Source organism: Brassica rapa, chromosome A03 (assembly GCF_000309985.2).
Source record: "Brassica rapa cultivar Chiifu-401-42 chromosome A03, CAAS_Brap_v3.01, whole genome shotgun sequence".
Lineage (NCBI taxonomy): Eukaryota > Viridiplantae > Streptophyta > Magnoliopsida > Brassicales > Brassicaceae > Brassica > Brassica rapa.
The window spans coordinates 30,637,918-30,664,823 of record NC_024797.2 but is presented as its reverse complement, the minus strand read 5'-3'; the positions used below and the strand labels follow the sequence as shown (position 1 = coordinate 30,664,823).

At 40.5% G+C, this 26,906-nt stretch overlaps 1 pseudogene; it reads right to left on the bottom strand.

Moving 5' to 3' along the window:
• On the bottom strand, positions 1 to 26,901 carry LOC103862295 (annotated as a pseudogene).
• Between the last annotated feature and the right edge of the window lie 5 nt (positions 26,902 to 26,906).

Sequence of the window (26,906 nt, the reverse complement as noted above, 5' to 3'; positions counted from 1 at the left end):
ATTTGTTTCTATTTAGTTAGTTATTTGAGTTTAGAGCCTTGTTCAAAAATGCAGCCTCCGCGGCCGGTTAATTGGCGTGAATGGGTGAGGCGGAGGACCACCGTTGCAAGTTGGTGTTAATCAGAGCATTGATCGGATTTTTAAAACAAAATCATCGTTTTTGTATGTTTTAGGTTCCGAATCACATATATCTCTTAGATATGTTCTATTGTGACTGAAATCATCAAGAATAATACGATTAAAAAATGAAATCGCAATAGAAAATGAAGGGCTGATGTTGCTCTGTAAAAATAATCGCAGAGATTTAGGTAGAAAATAGGGATATATTAGTCTTTTCGTAGTTCATTAAACTTAAAAATTCAAAAAATTGACAAAATGAGCTTGCCTCCACTCGAACCTAGGCATGTCATGAGTTTGAGGGTGCACATAACCACTAGTCTGAATGTCATTAAACATTTTAGTACATATATTAATTATATAAGACCTAAACATATATAAAATCCATAAAATTACTCCCGATTAATCCCCGTGTAATCTCTGATTAATGGATTTGGTGCTAGGCGCTACCCAACCGCACGCGTTACGCCTAGCGAGTTTTCGGACAAGGGTTTAGAGTATATTTAGGGTATAGACGACTCTTCATGAAGTCTTTTAGGCGATTTACTGAAAGCATTCTTACTTAAACTCTTCAGAGTTAGAAGACTTTCAAGAAAAATGTTGGCAAAGTGGGTCACTTTCGGGCTTTGGGCCGCGTGAAGTTTTTATTCGGCAAATGGGTCGCGTGTATTTGTGACCCTATGCAACTTGAAAGCAAAAGACGAAACGATCCTTTCTCCAGCTGCGGAATATCGGAAGTGTCACTCCCCTCTCGCACGTGAGAATTTCGGCGACTTTCCCGGTTCCCAAAAAACCCGGGTCATTAACTTCGTTGTCTTACCTACACTGGGCGGTAAACGACCTTCTGGTAAATTCTTTTACTGTGAAAATCTGAGAGGACTGTTCGACTTTCGACCTAGATCCACCTGTATTCCCTAGCCTGTCGCAGCTGTTGGAGAATCTTCCCCGGCGATAATTAGACCCCAGACGACGCCTGCAGTGATGACGAAGTCCAAGCTAAGTGAGACAACCGTTCGTCGTCGGACCAGATCCTCTGGCGAGGAGCTCCTGGAGCGCCCTCCAGCGAAACAGCAGCGCTATCCGGGTATGTGTTTCATCCACCTCCGTTCATGTGGATTCCGTCTTTGCATGTCATCGGACAGATTCTTTAGTAATGATTAGTCGACACCGTTTTGTGTTCGAAGCCATTTATTTGAGTTATCGATTTTTGTTCTATTTGTAGATTCTGGATCTGAGGACGGCCCCGGTGGTGGTGATTCCTCAAGGGGACAATTCTCTGATGGGGTGCCCTCATCTGTGTTGCCCCGGAGACTGTTCGCATATGGTGCGTACCCGACAAAGTTGCGAGTAAACATCTACTCAAAATCACACGTCATCGGTTCTATTGCTGCTGCTCTAAGGGGGACGGATGCGATGGACACTTTGATGGCTTCCCAGTTTTGGGGGCTGTTTGAGCTTCCCGTTGTACGCTGCCAGAACTCTACGAAGCTCATCGGCTGCCTCCTCAGCCGACAGCTAGTTACGGCTCGCAGACACGAGTTCTGGTTCACCTTCGGGCCCAATCCACTCCGTTTCTCGCTGGATGAATTCCGAGACGTTATAGGTTTGAACTGCGGAGCTTTCGATGTTCAGGATTCGGAAGCATCTAAATCTGTTCCTCCGACGATGTGGAACAAGCTCTTTGATACGGCTGTCGGTAAGTTAACAGTCCTGAATGTACTGCGCATGTTGGGAAATAAATATCAGCTGTAGAGAAACGGCTCCCTTTGGCTCTGATCGCGTTGGTTGATGGTGTTCTCTGCCCCAGTAGCAAAGATCTTAAACTAACGCCCAGGTACGTTGAGATGCTGTCAGACATTGAGAGCTTTTTTGTATCCGTGGGGTCGAGAGTCGTTCTTGACGACCGTGCCGCATTTCCTGCCTCCCCTTGTTGTCGCATCAGGTGAGAACCCACTGCAAGTGATGCGTGATCGGCTATCGCAAAAGACAACAGTTTGCTATGGGTTTCCACTTGCTCTGCTGTTGTTCTTATTTGATGTTGTGCCTCTGCTATTGGAGAAAATTCCCGACGCAGGGAACACCGCCACTTTCATTGATTCCCCCGGAGCTTGCTCTTCGCCGTCGACTATTCTCACAGTCAACGAAATAGTCGCTGTCGAGGAAGACCCAGACGTAAGTTTGTTTTCCCTTTGTTTTAAATACAGCGGATGCAAAAATACAGTGAAGTAAAACGGTTACGGCTTTTGGGGTTAACGTGTCTTCCATTGCTTTTTGCCTATCTGCAGCTCTCTGTCCACTTCACCGTGATTCCTGATGAGAAACGGCTGATGTTGGTGGACCAGAATGAAGATAGGCAAGTAACTTCTTTGGTGCAGAAGTTGCTTTGTGGGGAAACATTCAAACCTGAGGATTTTCCAGATGGTGACCAGTCGTTTTCCCCCAAGTTTAAGGTTCCAGACGCTGCGCAGGAGGAGGGAGCTTGTCCCACTCCCGTACGCCAGAGAAATTTGCGACCGCGTAATACAGTGCCCATTGAAGTTGAAGAGATTTCTTCTTCTGGAAACAGCGGAGAAGGGAATCGTCAATGCTCAGAGAGGTGTACGCATGAAAATTTAAAACATTGGATATCCCAGCGGTTTGAGGGGATGGAGAACAATATTGAAGAGTTGCAGACACTGATTTGCAAGAGTTTGGGTCTGCCTGAGGGGAGCAAACGCAACGCTAGGAAGAGGAAAGCGATCGATGATCCGCAGGTGCGTCGCACTCCGTCTCCTGATGATAGTATTGTGAGTGAAACCGAGGGGCGAAACAGGAAGGGGAAAAAAAGGAAAACGGTTGGCACTCGGCTTGTTGGGAAAAAAACGTTGCCTCGGCATCAATCTGGAGGTGGAAAGGAGGTGACAAAGGTTGTACGCCGAAGTTATTTTTTCGCATAATATACAAATTCGTGGTCATTTACTGTCCTGACACCTTTGACGTTTTCCAGAAAGTGAGAAGAAAGAACCCACCCTCATCAGAGAGAGAAAGTGGTCACCAGAATGATGATGATCATGCAAAAGAAAATGAGTCTGACAATGCTCGTTTTCCACCATCCGGCGGAAACAAAGGCGATCAGGTAATGTGATAGATAGTTTTATTGTTGTGTTATTGCTTAGACTTCTAACCCAGCGCTGGGGGGGGGATGGTCAGCAGCAAGAAACACAATCGAATGCCCTCGTCCTGTTTGGAGATGTATTAGATGTTGAGCCTGAGTCCTATGTGTTACCAGCAGAGGTTCGTTTGCATCTTAATTAGTTGTGTAGTGTTTGGCTAAGTACTGGTAATAACAATAGTTGTGAATATTTGCGGATTCCTTCTACCTTCCAGCATGCGGTAACCTCCCCGGGGGCATGGCAGAAAAGAAACCCAATGTACCGGTATGAGCAAGGCTCCCCAGTCGCATGAGAGAAAACAAAGCCGAACTGTTACAGTTCGGTTGGTAGTGTACGCTCCTTTCATCCTTCATGGGATGGAAACCCCTCCTCGAAATCTAAGGTTGCATCCACCGGAATTGAAACGTGTCCGCTACTGATTATATCATAGACAGTAGTTATATCTGTCACATTAAGTTTGGTCTATTATTGTTGTACATTACTTGAAGTGCGTTATTAACGGATTTGATGCAGGAAAGAAGTGCTCCAGAAGGTGGGGAGGGCCATCAAATATGGGTAGGTGCTCCACCGGTGGGCTATGAGTCCGGTCAAACATCAAATCAGAATGATGGAGAGAGGCTTGAACAAGTCTCTGCTCCTATGGGGTTTGTTGAGGCACTTGTGAAAGAGATCAACTCTGAAATCCCGGGGGCGGACGAGGTAGTTATATCTTAGGCAATGGTTTAGGTCTGTTGTTGTTCGACAATTCTTAGAGAACGTAATTAACTGATTTGAAATTTCAGGAAATAACGGCAACGAGGGGTGGGGAGGGTGCACAGCCAAAAGAAAACGAGTCGGTGGCTGCCCGCATGACACCAACGGCCGGGATTGACTTTGCGCAGGTGATGTGCATTTTATTATTGGTGTACACATCCACATTTTATTTTTGGTGTACACCTGTTGACATAGGTTACTGACTCCATCTAGAAAACGGGTGCATACAACGGTGGTGAGTCCGGTCAAACATCAAATCAGAATGATGGAGAGAGGCTTGAACAAGTCTATGCTCCTATGGAGTTTGTTGAGGCACTTGTGAAGGAGATCAACTCTGAAATCCCGGGGGCGGACGAGGTAGTTATATCTTAGGCAATGGTTTAGGTCTGTTGTTGTTCGACAATTCTCAGAGAGCGTAATTAACTGATTTGAAATTTCAGGAAATAAGGGCAACGAGGGGTTGGGAGGGTGCACAGCCAAAAGAAAACGAGTCGGTGGCTGCCCGCATGACACCAACGGCCGGGATTGACTTTGCGCAGGTGATGTGCATTTTATTATTGGTGTACACATCCACTTTTTATTTTTGGTGTACACCTGTTGACATAGGTTACTGACTCCATCTAGAAAACGGGTGCATACAACGGTGGTGAGTCCGGTCAAACATCAAATCAGAATGATGGAGAGAGGCTTGAACAAGTCTATGCTCCTATGGAGTTTGTTGAGGCACTTGTGAAGGAGATCAACTCTGAAATCCCGGGGGCGGACGAGGTAGTTATATCTTAGGCAATGGTTTAGGTCTGTTGTTGTTCGACAATTCTCAGAGAGCGTAATTAACTGATTTGAAATTTCAGGAAATAAGGGCAACGAGGGGTTGGGAGGGTGCACAGCCAAAAGAAAACGAGTCGGTGGCTGCCCGCATGACACCAACGGCCGGGATTGACTTTGCGCAGGTGATGTGCATTTTATAATTGGTGTAGACATCCACATTTTATTTTTGGTGTACACCTGTTGACATAGGTTACTGACTCCATCTAGAAAACGGGTGCCGACAACGGTGGTGAGTTCGTTGAGGAGGATCCTGACGGTGGTGAAGAAGCGAGGACGGCAGACAAACAGCCCCAATCTGTTGACTCCGTTGAAACATCAAATATGGAGTTTCCAAAGCCTGTGGAGGCGGTTGGAAAAGTTGCTCCTCCCAAGGCGGGTGTTGAGGCAAGTGTTAAGGAGATCAACGTTGAATTACAGGGGACGGAGGACGAAGAGAGATATGACAGTTGTAAAGACGACATGTCCACTGATAGCCAGATACAAGAGAACTCACGTGATCTATGTGGTGAAACGGATGCGAACTCTGAAGATGTGGGCAGTGGTGGTAAACGTCATCGCATGAGATCCAGCAAGATTTCTGGAGTGTACATCCCTGACCCAAGGGTGAAAAAGTTGTTTAAGAGCGAGGAGAATGTTGAGTATAAGCCCATTGCCAAAACGAATCAAACACAGTTTAAGAAGTTTGCCGAAATTTTGAGGGAAAACCCCGAACAGTAAGTTTCTAACTCTTTTTAAGGTTATATACATACACTCGTGCATAAGTTCCTAATTGTTGGATAAATTTGCAGGATGTGGGATATCGCTACCGGTCACTCTGTGTGTAATCACTTCTTCCTTGAAATTGCTGAACCGGGGAAATGGATGTCTGACGAGGTACTATTAAGCTCTGCAACGTCGTCACATTATACCTTTGACAGTCACCTTATGTAACTAATATTTGTTACATATTTTTTTGGGACAGCACATGCATGTGATAATGAACATGTTGTGGAGGCGTCGCGGGATTTATCTATAGAAGGAGAGGATGGTGATCTTGGATCAGTACTTTATAAAAACCATTCAGTCAAACTGGAGTGCCTTTAGCGCAGACAATGATAAGCTGCAGTTCGAATGGGGAAAAAACGTAGCACAGTATGTGACAGGAAAGAGCAAGGGGCAGAAAATGAAGTTGGGACTTGGCCGCGATGTCGACACCGTGTACACCCCGATGAATTGGGGTGGAGATCACTGGGTTGGTCTCTGCATTAAGCTGACTGAAGGTCATGTGATGGTATTTGATTCCTATGTTCCTCATACTGAGATCAAGGTTGCGGAAGGACATATGTGTTCGGTTGTACAATCGTTGCCTTATATATTAGAAAAATATACGGGGCATAAATGCTATAAGGTGAAGGAAGGTCTTCGAATTTACTCTTGGAGCCGCGCAGAAGGTATTTATCACAACAAAAGGGGTGGCGACTGTGGGCCATGTGCTGCCAAGTTCATAGAGATGCATGCTGCCGGCTTAACGGAGGAAATGAGTCGGATTACCGACAAAGAAGTTGACAGATTTCGAGAGCAGTATGCAATGGACTGCTATGAATAATTCGTGGGCGATGCTAAAGTAAACAATAAGTAAACTTGAAGTTGTTTTCTTTGTCAGAATGTTGTTCGAACCCAATGGTACTTATGTTTGTGTGAACCGAATGGAACTTAATGGTATATTTATGGTGTGTTTGTGTGATTATGCGTTTATGATCATCGAGAAACAAAAACGTTTATCGGTATTGACTTTGGTATTTGTAGATATGTACACCTGAGTTAAAACGCTGCACACCAACTACATGTGTTGACTTTGGTAGACCTTGTAACCTCGTACACCATTGTTGTAATGTTGTTGTAACTACGTGAAACGTTTTGTTTGGTTTTTAAACCTCGTACACCGTTGTTGTAATGTTGCACACCAAGTCATATCTGTTCATGGTAATGGTTTATGTAAAGACTGTATAGAGCAGTATTAGATTTTGTCTTCTTACTTTCGAAGGTATACATCATTGACCAAAATGATTGCGAATGTTATTGTGTTATAATTAGAATTTTTCGTGATGTTTGATTGTATTATATAAAGTCACATCATTGAACAAAATGAACTACATGTATTGTCGGTGGTAGACCTTGTAACGTTTGGTGTACAATATAAAGTGAAACGTTTTGTTTGGTCTTTAAACATCGTACACCATTGTCGTAATGATGCACACCAAGTCTGACATTTCACATCAACCATATGTATTGACTTTCTTAGACCTTGTAACGGTTTTTGTATTATATAATGTAAAACGCATTGTTTGGTTACGGCTTTGGGGGTTAACGTGTCTTCCATTGCTTTTTGCCTATCTGCAGCTCTCTGTCCACTTCACCGTGATTCCTGATGAGGAACGGCTGATGTTGGTGGACCAGAATGAAGATAGGCAAGTAACTTCTTTGGTGCAGAAGTTGCTTTGTGGGGAAACATTCAAACCTGAGGATTTTCCAGGTGGTGACCAGTCGTTTTCCCCCAAGTTTAAGGTTCCAGACGCTGCGCAGGAGGAGGGAGCTTGTCCCACTCCCGTACGCCAGAGAAATTTGCGACCGCGTAATACAGTGCCCATTGAAGTTGAAGAGATTTCTTCTTCTGGAAACAGCGGAGAAGGGAATCGTCAATGCTCAGAGAGGTGTACGCATGAAAATTTAAAACATTGGATATCCCAGCGGTTTGAGGGGATGGAGAACAATATTGAAGAGTTGCGGACACTGATTTGCAAGAGTTTGTGTCTGCCCGAGGGGAGCAAACGCAACGCTAGGAAGAGGAAAGCGATCGATGATCCGCAGGTGCGTCGCACTCCGTCTCCTGATGATAGTATTGTGAGTGAAACCGAGGGGCGAAACAGGAAGGGGAAAAAAAGGAAAACGGTTGGCACTCGGCTTGTTGGGAAAAAAATGTTGCCTCGGCATCAATCTGGAGGTGGAAAGGAGGTGACAAAGGTTGTACGCCGAAGTTATTTTTTCGCATAATATACAAATTCGTAGTCATTTACTGTCCTGACACCTTTGCCGTTTTCCAGGAAGTGAGAAGAAAGAACCCACCCTCATCAGAGAGAGAAAGTGGTCACCAGAATGATGATGATCATGCAAAAGAAAATGAGTCTGACAATGCTCGTTTTCCACCATCCGGCGGAAACAAAGGCGATCAGGTAATGTGATAGATAGTTTTATTGTTGTGTTATTGCTTAGACTTCTAACCCAGCGCTGGGGGGGATGGTCAGCAGCAAGAAACACAATCGAATGCCCTCGTCCTGTTTGGAGATGTATTAGATGTTGAGCCTGAGTCCTATGTGTTACCAGCAGAGGTTCGTTTGCATCTTAATTAGTTGTGTAGTGTTTGGCTAAGTACTGGTAATAACAATAGTTGTGAATATTTGCGGATTCCTTCTACCTTCCAGCATGCGGTAACCTCCCCGGGGGCATGGCAGAAAAGAAACCCAATGTACCGGTATGAGCAAGGCTCCCCAGTCGCATGGGAGAAAACAAAGCAGAACTGTTACAGTTCGGTTGGTAGTGTACGCTCCTTTCATCCTTCATGGGATGGAAACCCCTCCTCGAAATCTAAGGTTGCATCCACCGGAATTGAAACGTGTCCGCTACTGATTATATCATAGACATTAGTTATATCTGTCACATTAAGTTTGGTCTATTATTGTTGTACATTACTTGAAGTGCGTTATTAACGGATTTGATGCAGGAAAGAAGTGCTCCAGAAGGTGGGGAGGGCCATCAAATATGGGTAGGTGCTCCACCGGTGGGCTATGAGTCCGGTCAAACATCAAATCAGAATGATGGAGAGAGGCTTGAACAAGTCTCTGCTCCTATGGGGTTTGTTGAGGCACTTGTGAAAGAGATCAACTCTGAAATCCCGGGGGCGGACGAGGTAGTTATATCTTAGGCAATGGTTTAGGTCTGTTGTTGTTCGACAATTCTCAGAGAACGTAATTAACTGATTTGAAATTTCAGGAAATAACGGCAACGAGGGGTGGGGAGGGTGCACAGCCAAAAGAAAACGAGTCGGTGGCTGCCCGCATGACACCAACGGCCGGGATTGACTTTGCGCAGGTGACGTGCATTTTATTATTGGTGTACACATCCACATTTTATTTTTGGTGTACACCTGTTGACATAGGTTACTGACTCCATCTAGAAAACGGGTGCATACAACGGTGGTGAGTCCGGTCAAACATCAAATCAGAATGATGGAGAGAGGCTTGAACAAGTCTATGCTCCTATGGAGTTTGTTGAGGCACTTGTGAAGGAGATCAACTCTGAAATCCCGGGGGCGGACGAGGTAGTTATATCTTAGGCAATGGTTTAGGTCTGTTGTTGTTCGACAATTCTCAGAGAGCGTAATTAACTGATTTGAAATTTCAGGAAATAAAGGCAACGAGGGGTGGGGAGGGTGCACAGCGAAAAGAAAACGAGTCGGTGGCTGCCCGCATGACACCAACGGCCGGGATTGAATTTGCGCAGGTGATGTGCATTTTATAATTGGTGTACACATCCACATTTTATTTTTGGTGTACACCTGTTGACATAGGTTACTGACTCCATCTAGAAAACGGGTGCCGACAACGGTGGTGAGTTCGTTGAGGAGGATCCTGACGGTGGTGAAGAAGCGAGGACGGCAGACAAACAGCCCCAATCTGTTGACTCCGTTGAAACATCAAATATGGAGTTTCCAAAGCCTGTGGAGGCGGTTGGAAAAGTTGCTCCTCCCAAGGCGGGTGTTGAGGCAAGTGTTAAGGAGATCAACGTTGAATTACAGGGGACGGAGGACGAAGAGAGATATGACAGTTGTAAAGACGACATGTCCACTGATAGCCAGATACAAGAGAACCCACGTGATCTATGTGGTGAAACGGATGCGAACTCTGAAGATGTGGGCAGTGGTGGTAAACGTCATCGCATGAGATCCAGCAAGATTTCTGGAGTGTACACCCCTGACCCAAGGGTGAAAAAGTTGTTTAAGAGCGAGGAGAATGTTGAGTATAAGCCCATTGCCAAAACGAATCAAACACAGTTTAAGAAGTTTGCCGAAATTTTGAGGGAAAACCCCGAACAGTAAGTTTCTAACTCTTTTTAAGGTTATATACATACACTCGTGCATAAGTTCCTGATTGTTGGATAAATTTGCAGGATGTGGGATATCGCTACCGGTCACTCTGTGTGTAATCACTTCTTCCTTGAAATTGCTGAACCGGGGAAATGGATGTCTGACGAAGTACTATTAAGCTCTGCAACGTCGTCACATTATACCTTTGACAGTCACCTTATGTAACTAATATTTGTTACATATTTTTTTGGGACAGCACATGCATGTGATAATGAACATGTTGTGGAGGCGTCGCGGGATTTATCTATAGAAGGAGAGGATGGTGATCTTGGATCAGTACTTTATAAAAACCATTCAGTCAAACTGGAGTGCCTTTAGCGCAGACAATGATAAGCTGCAGTTCGAATGGGAAAAAAACGTAGCACAGTATGTGACAGGAAAGAGCAAGGGGCAGAAAATGAAGTTGGGACTTGGCCGCGATGTCGACACCGTGTACACCCCGATGAATTGGGGTGGAGATCACTGGGTTGGTCTCTGCATTAAGCTGACTGAAGGTCATGTGATGGTATTTGATTCCTATGTTCCTCATACTGAGATCGAGGTTGCGGAAGGACATATGTGTTCGGTTGTACAGTCGTTGCCTTATATATTAGAAAAATATACGGGGCATAAATGCTATAAGGTGAAGGAAGGTCTTCGAATTTACTCTTGGAGCCGCGCAGAAGGTATTTATCACAACAAAAGGGGTGGCGACTGTGGGCCATGTGCTGCCAAGTTCATAGAGATGCATGCTGCCGGCTTAACGGAGGAAATGAGTCGGATTACCGACAAAGAAGTTGACAGATTTCGAGAGCAGTATGCAATGGACTGCTATGAAGAATTCGTGGGCGATGCTAAAGTAAATAATAAGTAAACTTGAAGTTGTTTTCTTTGTCAGAATGTTGTTCGAACCCAATGGTACTTATGTTTGTGTGAACCGAATAGAACTTAATGGTATATTTATGGTGTGTTTGTGTGATTATGCGTTTATGATCATCGAGAAACAAAAACGTTTATCGGTATTGACTTTGGTATTTGTAGATATGTACACCTGAGTTAAAACGCTGCACACCAACTACATGTGTTGACTTTGGTAGACCTTGTAACCTCGTACACCATTGTTGTAATGTTGTTGTAACTACGTGAAACGTTTTGTTTGGTTTTTAAACCTCGTACACCGTTGTTGTAATGTTGCACACCAAGTCATAGCTGTTCATGGTAATGGTTTATGTAAAGACTGTATAGACCAGTATTAGATTTTGTCTTCTTACTTTCGAAGGTATACATCATTGACCAAAATGATTGCGAATGTTATTGTGTTATAATTAGAATTTTTCGTGATGTTTGATTGTATTATATAAAGTCACATCATTGAACAAAATGAACTACATGTATTGTCGGTGGTAGACCTTGTAACGTTTGGTGTACAATATAAAGTGAAACGTTTTGTTTGATCTTTAAACATCGTACACCATTGTCGTAATGATGCACACCAAGTCTGACATTTCACATCAACCATATGTATTGACTTTCTTAGACCTTGTAACGGTTTTTGTATTATATAATGTAAAACGCATTGTTTGGTTTTTAAATCTTGTACACCGTTGTTTTAATGTTGTACACCGAGTCTTATCTTTTCATGATAATTGTATAAGTAAAGAAATGATAGACCGATGTTGGAGTTTGTCTCCTTAGCTTTGATGGTATACGTCACTTTCCAAAATGACAGCTAATGTTATTCTCGACAACGGAATTAGAACAATGCTTAATGTGGTAAATGCATTACAACAAATAATAATTACTGCCAACTGTCGAAGGGCGGAAAACTCGTGGCGCAACGAAAATCCCGGAGGAAAAGACCAACCTCTTTTATCCAGAAGCATCGGTTACACATGTCTTCAGTCTTGCTTAACTCCATCTGCCACAGATCCCAATCGAAATCCAACATAGGTGCACAGGGGCAATTATAAAACAAGGGTTGATCTGTTGACATGAACATGAACTTCTTTGTTAAGAACCCCTCGTTAACGACCGGCACCCACAGAACATCATCCATTCTAACAAGCCATCCAATTATACCAACTGCTTCTCTTGTAAAACTAGCGAAGTATTCCTCATCCTCCCAGTAGAGTTTGCGAGTCATTGCATATGTATACAATGCTCGTTCGTATCCAGCATCCGCTGCTCTCTTCATCAAAGCAAGACCTTTTTCGTGGCGTTGTAGGGCGTAGAAATACTCAACACCCTAGATGTAAAAAGTACTTGGGTTTCCGACATCGTAGCATCTTCTCAACAACGTATCACGCAAGCCTGTCCACCAAGGGTATTTATACAGATCAAACGAAGAATAGACGTCATGCGTGTCTGCCAGCGCACGCATTGACTTACAAGTAGATCTGAGTCTATACAGATCTTGAAAGGAATTTTTTGCGACGCAGAAGACAATCAATTGTTGGATTTCTGAAGGAGACAATCAATTGTTCCCTGATTCATCAGATTCATCACCCTCTTCAACATCTAAAGCTGCCTGCATTATGTCGTCAATGGTTGAGAACACGTGAAACCCAAGCTCTGCCCGTATCTCCTCGCGTAAACCATCTCGATACATCATTACCAGGTCTCATGTTGGTGTATTTCAAGGAGTCCGGATTTTAGGAACAATGTATTGTATTCTCTAATTGTAGAATCTCCTTGCTTCATTTTAAGGTTGTGTGTTCATAAACAACCGAACCATTCGTTCTATTTATATGTTTGTGGGAAATAAGTTAAACATAGTTAGGCACCGTTTCGTGTTATACAACCGTTGTATATTAGATCCCACATACATTACAAAAGACCCACCGTAAATGACACAATTGTTCCAATAAACGACCCCACATACATTACAAAAGATATTATATAACATTACATCAAATTGAAGATAAGATTCGATCAGCGACCCCTCATCAGTAAATTCTTAAGCTCCTGGATATCCTTACGCATTTCCTCAACTTCAAATTGCAGCTTACGGTGGAGCGAGACCTCCTCGCGAAATTTACTTTTCATCACATCAAACTCTTCCTCGATTGCGTCAAGGCAGGCATGTCGGATGTGCAAACCATCCTCCTAGAAGGAAAATAATATTTATGTGATTGATTACCGTTAAATAATTTCGAACTATTGATTAGTGTAACAAACATTCTAACCTCATAAACCTTGCATACATAGTAGTTTCTTCCTCTCTCGTCAGTTTCGACCGTTATAGCACCACCGCACGTACATTTCTTAGGAATGCAGTAGTTGGCATTCATGCAAGCAAAGAGCCAGTCAGCATCCCGTTTGTGTTGCTTCATCTCCGCATAGTAAGGATCCGCCATATCCGTCATTTACCAATCGGTCACTTAGTTGGTGGATTTTAAAATTTTTTTGAGAAAGTTGCGAGTAGAGTGCGAGGGAGGCACAACTCCTTAAATAGGAATTAATTCTAATCGTTATAATCTTTTCCAACCCATATACAACGGCTATATTCGTTTAAAATGACTAACAACGGCTATATTGACAAGTATATTGACTTTTACAATTTAGTTACAACGGCATCTTTCCAATGAAAATACATTTAATCATTATATACGCTAAAAATCTTACTTTCCATTTATCATTGTACACCGGTGCTTTAATCAACCCCGGTTGATGGATTCAGTTTTGGGCCTAACTTAATTTGGGAGTTAAACACGTATGGCCCAAAGATTATGTTTTCGTTGCGTTGGTGGTCCCTTCATCAACCTTTTTCATTAATGAGGAAGACAGACCGACTTGACGGGTGCGCTGCTCGAAATCCACTATCTCCTCTCGGAAACTGTATTTGTTTCTCCTTCGTACTCATCTTCTAGATCCAATTTGAGAAAAAAAATTGAAACCCTAAAAATGTCGACTTCGTCATCTGCCTCCACCCATCTCAGCCGTCGTGAATACAGCACCACAAGTTCAGATTACCGCTCAAGTTCCTCACCTGGGCTGGCCGAGGAAGAACCTCGTTTTATGACATTTGAAGCGCGGCTACAAGCCAGTCGGGGGTTCTTTATCGCCGGCACACCGGTGCCAAACCCATGGTATAATCGTCATTTAACTGAAGTAAGCTTCCGTAAGTATCAACAACTTTGCTTACGAGGGTTTTTAGTCCAGGGGATGTTAGTGTTAGATGATCTGGGATTTGCTGAGGCTCGCTCAATAGTAGAAAATGTTTAGTGGATGTACATTGTATTGCATGTGCGGCCTTTCTGTCCAAGGGTAGTTAGAGAATGCATCTCTAACCTATACGGTTCGGACGCGGGCGTTTATATCAGGGGATGCCGTTTCGATTTCGACCCCGTTGTGATTAATCAACTATTTATGACTCCAATTGTGGAACAACCTCACACATGGGAGGATGGTGATCTGTCGCAGGCAATTGCGTTCCTCACCGGTGGTCGCTGTACTCACTGGGAACCTTTCTCCCTAACACAGCTCCTCCCACAGTATCTTTGCCTCTACAAACTGTGTGAGTTAAACTGGCTACCTGGATTCCATGTAGATGCAATGCTTAAAAAGCGTCTTCGTTTTCTCTTCGCGTTTGTAAGAGAAAAGCCGATAGACTTTGGTCGATTGGCTTATGACCAGATCATCGAAATGTCTCGTCAGTCTGATGCGGACAAGAAAATTGTTCTCCCCAACTTGATCTATCAGACTCTCAATCTTCAAAGGGACATTTTGGCTCTTCCAGGTGATGAACCCCTAATTGGTCAGCCTCAAAATGTTAGCGGACTCGAGGCGGATCTTTCACTACGTAGGGGGAGAAGAGGTCGTATCCATTCTGATGATTGATAACTATAATTACATGTAATAGCTTCGGTTTCTGTCTGTAGTTTTTTGACAAACTCTATGCTACTCCAAGTTCTGTTTTCGGCTAGTACACTAAGTACTTTTTTTTCCTCTGTGTTGTTATTTTATTCGGATATAATATCTACTTTTGTTATTAATGTTATGCATATATTTATCAACTATAGGTGTACAAAAAATATGTGCTACAACCATAATATATTTAGTACGAAAAGCCCGTACACCTCAACACTAGTTCCGTACACCATATCCAAACAAACACAGGTTCATCGGTGATATACAATAAAATACCTTCCAAAATAAGGTTGGTCGTTTTTATCAAAATACAGACTTTCTACATCCTCTATTCAGGGCTTAACTTCCTTGAAAGTGGTCTTCTTGTGACATTATTCGGATATAATATCTACTTTTGTTATTAATGTTATGCATATATTGATCAACTATAGGTGTACAACAAATATGTGCTACAACCATAATATATTTAGTACGAAAAGCCCGTACACCTCAACACTAGTTCCGTACACCATATCCAAACAAACACAGATTCATCGGTGATCTACAATAAAATACATTCCAAAATGAGGTTGGTCGTTTTTATCAAAATACAGACTTTCTACATCCTCTATTCAGGGCTTAACTTCCTTGCAAGTGGTCTTCTTGTGACCTTCCTTAAAACAGTTTGAGCACTTGTTCGGCTTATGTTTTTTGCTCCCTCCATGATGTAAACAATAAAGCTGGTATAATTGGAGAATTTACTATACGTTACTGAAAATATTGTTCAAAGTCAACACAACAGTCTTACCGGTATCTCTCCTGCGGACAGTTTACGTTTGATTCCTGGTCTTCCCTTCGTTCGTTTGGTCGTTGGTGGATAAAGATCAACTGTTAGTATTTCAGCTGGCACTTCAACATCCTTTGGATCCGGAACCGGAAGTATGATACCCCTAACTGTTTCAGCCCATGTCTCTTTGAGATGGTGTTTGCAAACAAACATGGTGTACTGCATATTACGGCAAGAACCAGCAGCAATGGCATGTCGGCATGGCAAACCAAGCTTTTGGAATTCGAGGCAAGTGTAAGTTCGTTTATCCAGATCAACCGTGAAACCAAAATTAGTTGGCCTGTGCGTAACTTCGAATAACCAAGTCGAACATGGCATAACTAGAAGGCCCGTTGACAGCACCAGCTGTTCGACCAGTATCTTTTGAATATTATCTGGAACATTTCCCTTCATCTTACTGATCTCGGTGCGTCTGCTCACATACCATGTACACAGTTTCCGGCGAATAAACTCGAACAATGCCATTATAGGACTATCACGAGCGGGCAGAAGAGCATTATTCAACGATTCAGCAGCGTTAGAAGTCATCACGTTAAATCTCTCCCCTTCGAAATGTGAACGTGTCCATAGCTTCTTGTCGATCTTCTCCAAATAATCCCAGCATCTCCAATCCGTCAGGTTAATAAGCTTCATTATCTCCTTAAACTCCGAAACTCTGAACGCTTCCCCAGCTCTGCCAACCAATGCTTTTTGTTGCAGCCCCTTATACTTATCATTAACGTTACGCTGGAGGTGTACGAGACAAATACCATGGTGTGCACGTGGGTACCATTTATCTTTCGCTGCGAAAATTGCTGCGCATCTATCTGATATTATACTTAAATCAGAACCATCCTCTACAATAGTAGATAACCTCTCGAAAAACCATGTCCAAGATTCTGTGTTCTCGCTTTCCACTACTGCGAAAGCAATCGGGAATACGCGGCTGTTAGCATCTTGTCTGCTGGCACTTGGCAAAACACATTTGTATTTTCCAAACATGTGGGTGCCGTCCACCACTAGCACCTTCCTCAGGTACTTCCATCCATCGATGCATGCTTTCAGGGACATGAACGCATACTTAAACCTTGTTTTTCCTTCTTTGTCTTTTTCTGTTTTAATATCGGTGATTGTTCCAAGATTTGCTAGCTTGAGTACATGGAAGTACTGTGGTAGCATCTTGTATGAATCCTCCTCTGTTCCTTGCGCAGATGCAATTGCTAGTTCTTTCGCTTTCCAAGCTTTCCAGTATGAGCATGTATAGTTGAATTCCGTTCGCAACATTTCCGGAAGTTCCATAGCACGCGGCCCAGAGTAGAGCCTCTCGTATTTCGAACGCAATAGAGCTGCAAGCACTTTGGCTGTACCATGTTTTTTTATACTTCCCTCTAACGTCGGCTACGCATACATGATTCAGAATTGCCTTTTTAACCAGATAAGTTGTAGAATCACCGAGTTGAACAGCCACTACTGTCCACTTGCATTCTTTTTCGTAGCATTTCGCCGTGAGTCGGCGTTTGCAATGCCTGAGCTTAAACGTGCACACCTTCGCAATTGCGTAGATAGCCAACGTCAACTTGCACTCCGCTTTGTGCTTGAACGTCCTTCCCACATATATCTCAGAGTCCTCCTTGCTGAAGTCAATGTCAAGAGGGTTGCAGCTGCTTCCATCCATTTCATTATACACACCATCTACATCATTATATCCATACATATCTGGTACTTGTATGCCTTTCATGAATGCTTCTCCACCCTGAACTTGTCTAGTTGCGGTGACAGGAGGATCAACATCGTCCTCATCTTCGAGCTCACGGTTGTGCGTGTTATATTGTTTTGGGGGAGTTTCGGGACATATGTCACCACTTTCAACGGTCTCTGTTGCTTGATTGGGCGCACAACCAACGTCTGTAGGAGTACCACTCACATTATCTCCAGCTTTCGTCAATACTTCTTCACCCTGAAATGCGGCCGGCTGGGGAATAGGAGTGTCAACAACAGCATCATCATCATTATCTTCAGTCACCCGGGTGTGTTTGTTTTTAGATTGAGGGGGCGTCACAAGAACAACATCAACACCTACCTCGGTCTCTGTTACTTCTGTGTCCAATCTGGAGGGTGATCCAAGATCTCTTGCTAGATCGGTGATTTCCACAAAAGAATCGTTATTTTAGGATATATATCCACCTCCACGTGATCGTTGCTTCTTACCACACGCCGATTTTGTAGCCCCTATGCCACCAATACCGCCAGGACGCCGAATACCCTTCCCACCAGACTGTCCACCACTTCTTCCTTTGCCTGGACCTTCTACAAAATCGTCGTCCGTCACGCAATCGTTTCTACAATAATCATGCCAGCCATTGTAGTCGTAATCGCTATCATCGCCTTCATCTTCTGCAGAAACATCTTCGTGAGCTCCTCCATTATTTCCATTCTCCACTGAAACTTGTTCAACACTTAGCGTTCTCATATCTTCTATGAGACAGATTTGTTGAGGCAGATTATCTGACGCCGTTTTTACTGCGTCTCCTTCTTCGACTTTTCCTTCCTTATTCTCTCTATTATCCACTGCCAAGTCATCTCCACAAACATGCCCCTTTTCTTGCTCGCAATTCTCTGAATTAGCCCCACTCCCGTCGTCAAGAGTTTCTCCGCTTTTGTCTTGGTCCTTTGACGTCGCAACCATGCCGCCAGACTGAGAGTTGCGTTTGTAGCGTTCTTCGATTTGCTGCACTTCCATCAAAAAAGCAACATCTTCATCAGGAGGTCGAACGGGTGCATTCATTTGGACCCGTATTACTCATTCCGACCTTAGAAATATCATTTCTCCTCCAACACTTTCTCTTAGTGTTACGAAGAGATTGACGGATTTGTCTGCCCGGTGAAGCGCCTTGAAAATCCTGAAATCTTTGTTCGTTGCTATCTCGACGGGAGAAGCCACTAGGCCCACCATTTCACTCTCTCCATCATTTAGCCAATACGACATCTCGGCTGACACTTCCCTTCCCAAAAGCCCATACGCAGCTAGAATACACGTTTTTAACTCCTCAGCACCTCTAATTTTGGACGACTCGACTGCTCTACCCATTCTATCATTGTCTATCTTGAAATCCCAAGCTCCATTGTCAAACATTATCCACCTCCCAGCCATAACCACAACGCAAGAATTACACAGACCTACCGTCCAAGCACGAGCACCCGTTAGGGTCATTTGCCAAATGGAGGAAGCACACAATTGTAAAAACAAATACAGAAACTTAGAGCTCAAACTCTGTACCTTCGCCGGTGTTGGTCCTGATTTCCTTACTGCCTGTACCACCACTACTTGACCCGACGTTCCGACCACCGCTAATTGTTTCCATCCTTTTCAGTTACGGTGGATAAGCATCGACGGCCTCAGAGGATGGGAATATCTTCTTATCGTAGGGTTGCTTCTTTTAGTTGTACACCAGTTCTTAGCTGCTTCTCACCATTACCCAGTTAGCATTTTATAACATATTAGTATAATTAATATTACCACAAATATCAGAAAACAGTGAGCGGCGGGAAAAGGAATGGTTAATATTACCTTTAACCTTTGCTACCGGTCACCCAAAAAAAAAAATAAATAAATCTCGAACTCACACGTGCGAAAACCTCTGGGCCGCTTGGGTCGCTAAGTCTTAGGGTCGTTTGGTCTGGGTCACTTTCAAGAGTTTCATGGGTCACGGCCCAGAACATTACGGGTCATAAGGCCAAATTCGTCACCGATTTATTTTTCTCCCCCTTCGCGGCCCGTTTCGACAATAAAAACTTGCAGCGACCCACTTGGCCAATTAAAAACTTGAAGTGACTCTATGTCACAAGCGACTCGACTTTCAAGTCTTCAGAGTTAATAATATTAAAAAAAATTTATTCCCACTAAAACTATTTTAGTTTTCCGCTTAAACTCTGGAAAATGTCTTCACGTGTTTATAAAAAAAAAAATTATTCCCGCTAAAATTTTTTTAATTTCCCGCTTAAACATGAAATTAATTTGTTTTTGGTCAATAGAAATATAATACTTGAGATAAGTTTGTCTTACGTTTGTCTTGTTCACGAACCTAGTTTTACATTTTCAGGGTTATCTTGTGATGTAATAATAATAACCCCTCTCTCTCTCTTTCTATTGTCTCCATTGATGTTCGTCGTCTCTTGGCTGTGTTAATCGCTTGTTTTGTGGTTCTAGCCGAGACAGAGTGGGGATTCATCCTTAAATTGGTTGTGTAATGGAAATTTTGATTGAAATTGCAGGTCCTGGGGTTGGTGGAGACTTTGGTCCTTACAAGAAAATCCGAAACGAATGCTCTTTACTTTAGTATTAATTTTCTTACAAGACTCGGTGATGGATGTAAGGCAGTTCCTTCTTGATGCCCTAGAGACATGTTATTTCACTCACTACGAGTTGTTGTTCCTTCTTTACGTGAAATGTTTTTGACGGGGGCTTGTATTGTACTGCTGGTTTTCAGGTATCGTTCTGTGCCTGGGTATTCAATGTGATTGCAACCATGGTCTGCTGAATTAAAGGCGGAGGTGAGCTTGACACTATACTATTGTTTTTTTTTATGAATCTTCTAATGTTAACTGTTCTTATGAAGTTTTGTTTTGATTTGGATGAAAGTTGAACTAATGCTGGTTTTGAAAATATTAATGATATAGGTGTGAAGATCTTTTTCCTTTCCACAATCTATGCGTTGATGGGCTGTCCACTTTCTTATGTTGTATGGTACAGGCCTCTCTACCGATCCATGAGGTGATGCTCCTTTTAACTAGTTTTTATTCCGATGGTTTTATTACAATTGAATATTAAACAAGACTAAGAATGTGTTGGATGGTTTTGATGATGAAGTTGTGGAAGAAAAGGCTGGTAAAGATGGTGAGCTTTTGGCTGATGCGATCGAGTGATGCAGAGATGGACACAAAAATGGGTATGCTTGATGGTGAAGATGTGGTTGCCGATGATGATGATGGTTACCATCAAACGGCCTAAGTTATTCTCTAAATATTTTTCTTCACTAGTTTCCGCTGATCTTCTTTTTGTATAATCCTGCAATGATTGCTAATCAATTTTTTCTTACTTGGAATCCACATTATCCGATAAACAAATTTTCCTTAACTGACTTTACAATTATGTTCTTTCTGTACTTCAGCTACCATAGTCCCACTTACTACAGTTTACAATCATTTTGTCTAAGCCAAATTTTTATTAGTCAACAAGAAACATCTGATAATCAGAGAAAAATCAACTTATATATTCTTTATATAAACCAATTTATTTCAAAATGTGTTTCAGTGATTAAAACTCTCAACTATTTTTCAATCAAAATAAAAATTTTTAAATTTTTTTTTATTGTTTTAATACTTCAATTTACAAACTGATAATATATGTTACTTTTTGTTACATAATTATAGACAGAGAGTGACAAATGTTAACACTTTGTAAATTGAAGGGTTAAAGATTTAAAATTAATTAAATTTTTTTTTACGATTCAAAAATAGTTGAAGGGTTTTAAAACCCCTCAACTATAAAATTAAAATTTTATATTTACAAATCTACTTTACAAGAAATAAGATATATATACACTTAAAATATAATTGACTATTGCAGTAATAATATCCCATGAAAACATTGTAGTATTTATAACAACTAGATTTTTTTTTGCAAGCGTTATGCACGGACCCCGATATTTTAAAATTATTTTTTTGGTCAAAAAATCTAGTTGTGATAAATGGTGCAATATTTTCATGGGAAAATATTACTGCAATAGTCAATTACATTTTAACTATGTTTATATATTTTATTTTTGGTAAAGTAAATTTTCAAGTATATAACTGTAGATAACCATTTGCTCTAAACCCAAAAACTTACAACTTTATCTTCATCAAACGAAGAGTTACAAAGATAATCATGCCAACAAAAAAAGATTCAGTTTACATTTCTATATTCTTAAATGAATTACGGTTTTATATTTATTTAGCTTAATTTTGACATTTTAAATATTTTGATCTGTTTTTTTTCTGAAATTTTCTATATGTTTTTGTTTGTATTTTTTATCACACGTGTTTTCTAACATTTGTACTAATTTAATTATACTCTTTCTCGTTGTTAGTTTTAGCTGAGTGAACCATATCGTTATCTTCGTATGAGTTTGATTATCTTTCGCTGTACATTAGTTGAAATAGGACTAATGTGTCTACTGTAGGATCTTATCTTAGATATATAAGTATTTTATATATTCAATCTGTTTTTTCTTTCGTCTGTATTTTTTTGTTTTGTTTTTTTTTTGTATGTAGTTTTATATTGTATATGTTGTTCATAGTATACAGTTATAAAGATTTTAGTGCCATGTGAAATTAGATATTAGACTTCATATATTTTAGTGTTCAAAGAAAAAAAGACTTCATCTATCTTTATTCATTGAATATGTAAAGTCCGGTTTACGATAACCTTCACTGTGTTATTTACACCATGAGTACACTTTTACAGGTTGTGGCTTATAGTAGTAACGTAAGATACCATGAGTACACTTTTATAGGTTGTGGCTTATAGTAGTAACATAAGATACATATGTTTTATAGGTTGTCACGGTGACATATAAATATTGTTTCATAGGCTATAAAGTTGTCAAGTATCACATAAGCATGGTAACTCTTATTCCCTGTAATTTTAATGCATTTCCTCACTTTGGAAACAAATCTATATACTGTAGATATATGATGAAGTCACTCTCGACTTTGAATTTCTAATTCATGCACGAAATTTTTGCATCAGTATCCTAATTAATATCTTTTGAAAAAGTTGAAAGCTCTTATAGAAAAGGAAGTGAAATTTAATGGTGTAAAACTATAATACGTTTTGCGGCTTTCTTTTCAAATATTTTGTTCCTTGTCAACTTAGTTTTCTTATTGATCTTAGACCTATAATGTTTTCCAAACTCCCTTTTAGAATTGTCTATTACCCCTCACATATTCTTGGATCTAAAAGCAAAGCCAAAACTCACCCCTTGTAACTCAGACATCAAGTTATATATGACATTGCACCGTTACATATTAAAGATTAATAAATTATAGCTTGGAATAGAGAGAGATGGCTTGGAAACCATAGCTTGAGAATCACAATCTCTCGTTCCTAGGTGAAGATGTTATGCAGCTGAATTCTGGGGTATATGAGTATATTCACCCATCAGAGTAGCTACATTGCAGGTTGATCGAGACAGAACATTTATTCAATCCCAAAAAATCTCTTCTCTAAATGACAGCTACATTTATCTGGTAGTAGGGATAAATGACGCAGCATACATCTGGTACGGATACTTAAGCGGTGTTACGGAACTGGGTGTAATCTAGAAAAATCATTCAGCGTCCCTTATTAGATCCGCTGCAAAGCAGAGCAAAGCACATCAAATCAACCGATGGGCGGACTTGAAACTCCAATTGTTTCAACCCAAAAGATTAGCTCGTGCTAAACTTTTGTAAACTTTGGTTCATAGGTGATATAAAGATTGATACATTGTTGGTTTCTGAAGTAATACCTGACCAGGCATGACTTCTCCATTGATCCGTACTGGTGTTAATTCCGGCATACAAACATTCCTTGTAGTGAGAATCAACGATGTCCCTTCCATTCCAAAAGACTTGTCAGCTCCAACACTACAATGGTATGGTCCCTGATATAGATTGTTTTGTATAAACATCAAAACAGAAAATCAAAAAAAGAATGAAGTAAAAACCCCTAGCGTTATTATCCCATGAAAACATTGCAGTATTTATAACAACTAGTCTGTGATATATCGATATTATCCATCACTACCTGTTATAAGATTTAAAATTAATAAAAACTAAAGATATTTATAACAATATTCAATGTACATTAGCATGACTATCTGACCCAAAATCCTTAAATGGTCAAGTGGGAAGAGCTTAAGTGGTTTGATATGTGTATTGATTATACTATGTGAATCCATTTCTAAACAATGCATTGCCACACAATGGAAACAAATGCGTTTGCCATTTGTTAATATTTCTAAAGTAATTATATTGTGATATGAGCTTTCAAACCGCATGATTGTTTTAGCTGCCAAAATTATTTTCATCTGAAAACATTATTTTACATAATTTATATACCTTCAACTTTTATATTTTGAGTTGGTTGATGATAAATTTATGATTATTTAAAAAGTATATTTATATATTGAATATATTTATTCTTAATTATAAATTATTATATATTTAAAGAATTTTTTAATGTAAAATTAGATATATCTAAATAAAAAATCTTATGGAAATATTGGCTTAAAATATATTAATATAAATCAATATAGAAATATTTTTAACTTTTATTACTGTAAATTTTAAAAATTCATGACAGTATTATTGTTTTATACTTGTTAAAAAGTTAGTTTCCATGTTATGGAAATTATTAATATATTCGTTATATACTAAAGTTGAAACTAACAAATCAAATTATGACAGCTAATTTATGATTTTTAAGAAACAATAAATCACAAATTATTTATCGACATCATAAATAATAAGGCAATTAAAGTAATAAATTAACTTTCTATAAATAAAAAGAACTCCACCACCTATAATTTCTTTAAACCGTAGGTAAATCCCTTGATTTTCTCTGATTCCTAATGTCATGTAACAATTTCAAATTGTTTTATCGTTTATATATTTACGCCAAATTGTATCTTTTTCGCTTCATGACTATTTTTTTACACTACTCTATCATCTCCCCCTGTTTTTTCCTCCAGAACCTTTGCCACTCATCACCACCCCAAAATCAGATGTTGGGTTACACTGGAGAAGAACAACAATGCTCTCTGTTAGTATGTTCTATTCTATAGTGTTGTAACAAATATAATAAAATGCAGATTCATGGAAATAATTTTTTTAAATATTTTTATATATGAAAATTAGTCTTAAATATGCCAAATGTATTTTAACTTTTAGTTGGTTTTACTATTTCCAATACAACTCAAAATATATGCAAATCTTATTAAGTTTTTAATTTATAGAAATTAGTTTTAAATTGTATTCTAAATGATAAATCAAGCACTATGTTGGGTTTTCCGCAAACGTTATACAAAAGGGATAATTTTAGGCTGGTATTAACATATAAAGATATACATGCTGAATTTTTGGTCTATATTTTCATTTTTTTTCTAAAAAAATCTTTTCTTAAATATAGGTTCTTTTCTTTTCTTTACTAATGCACCCTCCACACCCGTGGACTCTTGTGGTACGTTTAAATCCTTCTCTAACCGAAGATAAAACGAAGACTTCTCCACAGATTCCAGATTGGCAGGGGATCTAAGTGACTCTTTAAGAGGTTGGTTTCCAGAAAGTTTACCAACAATATCACTTATCACAAACTTAACTGCTATTTCCTTCCCTCCCTTGCTGTCACTGACTTCATCAGCCACAGATTCCAATTCTCTATATCATTGGCTTCAGACTTAGTTTCCTCTTCCACAACTATATCTTCTATATCAAAATCATTCTCTTCATCTTCATCTTCTTCATCAGCTATCTGGTCAATCACTTTTGAGATGAAATCTTTGTCCACCTTTCCAGGGGAATTCACTTTCATCACCTTGACTTTAACACCAGGAATCATATCTCGCAGGAAAGTCTGGAAACCAGAAGATTCATCAAGAAGATCAGAATCGTCGGCTGAGTTGTCTGTCTTCATCTTCACCAGGCTCGAAGGCAATATTACCTGCATCTTCCTTCCATAGAGGTGGTGTCAAAAGCCTGGGAGTATTCGGACTTCTGGTAGGCATAGTTGGAATGTATGGAAAAAACTCCTTCCATTTTAAGTACACTGCCTGAAAGAAGCATATATCCAAAAAGGAAAAAAAAAGTAACTCCAATTTGAACATCAAACAGGTCATGAGCCAAATTACAATTTGCTATCTAGTATCTACTTAAACGTCATCTTCCAATGAATATCACAAGTACTCAAACTAGAGAGTAACTAGATAGGATTAAGCTGAGGAAAAACCTGTTTTTTGTAGTTCCCTTTTCCATCAAGTGTCAGAAAGATTTCAAAAGAGGAGCACCACCCACAGCAGATGTACTAATCTGCCTGAGAGTGAAAGGATTTTCATATAAAGCAGTTTTTCAAAACAACAAATGGCCTAGAGAAATTAGTCTTTTTGATACACAAAACATCACTGCCAGAGATGAATTGATTAACTAAGAAGATGGATTATTACCGAGGATTATAACTTCTTGCCACATATCTCCCATGTTCAGCGGTGATTTGAACAATAAGACCAAAAGGATCTTTGACATCTTCCGAAATACCCGACCACCACTCTACCTATATAGAGAACACAATATAATACATCAAAAACAAGAAGAATGTAACAAAAGCTCTCTACACTAAGGAGATACTAAACCACAATTAACACTCATATAGAAAAAAAAAAACAAATAACAAGCTCACCAACCCAGCACCAGCTTTGTCTCGTAAGTATACTGCATCCTTGTAACGCTCTTCAAGAACAGCTCGCTATCACATAGGAAGAACATCTTTCAGAAATAAACGAAACAAGAGACACTATGATTCACAGTCTAACAAAACAGAATCTATACATTGAAGCTGGACATGACTCTGCCAACAGCGTCATTTGTAGATGCAGCAGCAATGGCCACCTTGAGCCTCGCAGCATCTTCATAATCTTCTCGTTTAGCGGCTCCATTCAATTGCGACTGTATACAAATCACAAAATCTCCACTTTAGACAATGATTGTTCCAAAATGACTCTTAGGTGTAAGAAAGTTTATACCTTTAGGAAAGAGAGAAGACGGTATTGATCATCAATACGTTTGAAATGCTTCTTCCACCGCTCCCAATCCCATTCACTTTCCTCCTCCTTCTTGATATTGCCACCCAAAACGACGCCGTCTTCGCTCAGAACCGAATCAAACCGTTTAGCTATCACCAGCGTCCCATCTAGGGCTATCACCATCAGAGGAGGAAGAGGAAAACGATGGGTTGCCGCCGGAGGAACATCGGCAGAGAGAAGCAGGATCAGAGAGACGATGAGGGTAAAACGGTCTTTTGGCGAGAGTGAGTCTTGATGACGTGGCGGCGGGGGAGAAGGCGAGGCTTTGTGACGGAGGTGTAGTAGATAAGGAAGTCATCGCTCGCCGGAGAGAGATTGAAATAAAGTGAAAGGGAGAGGCTTTTATG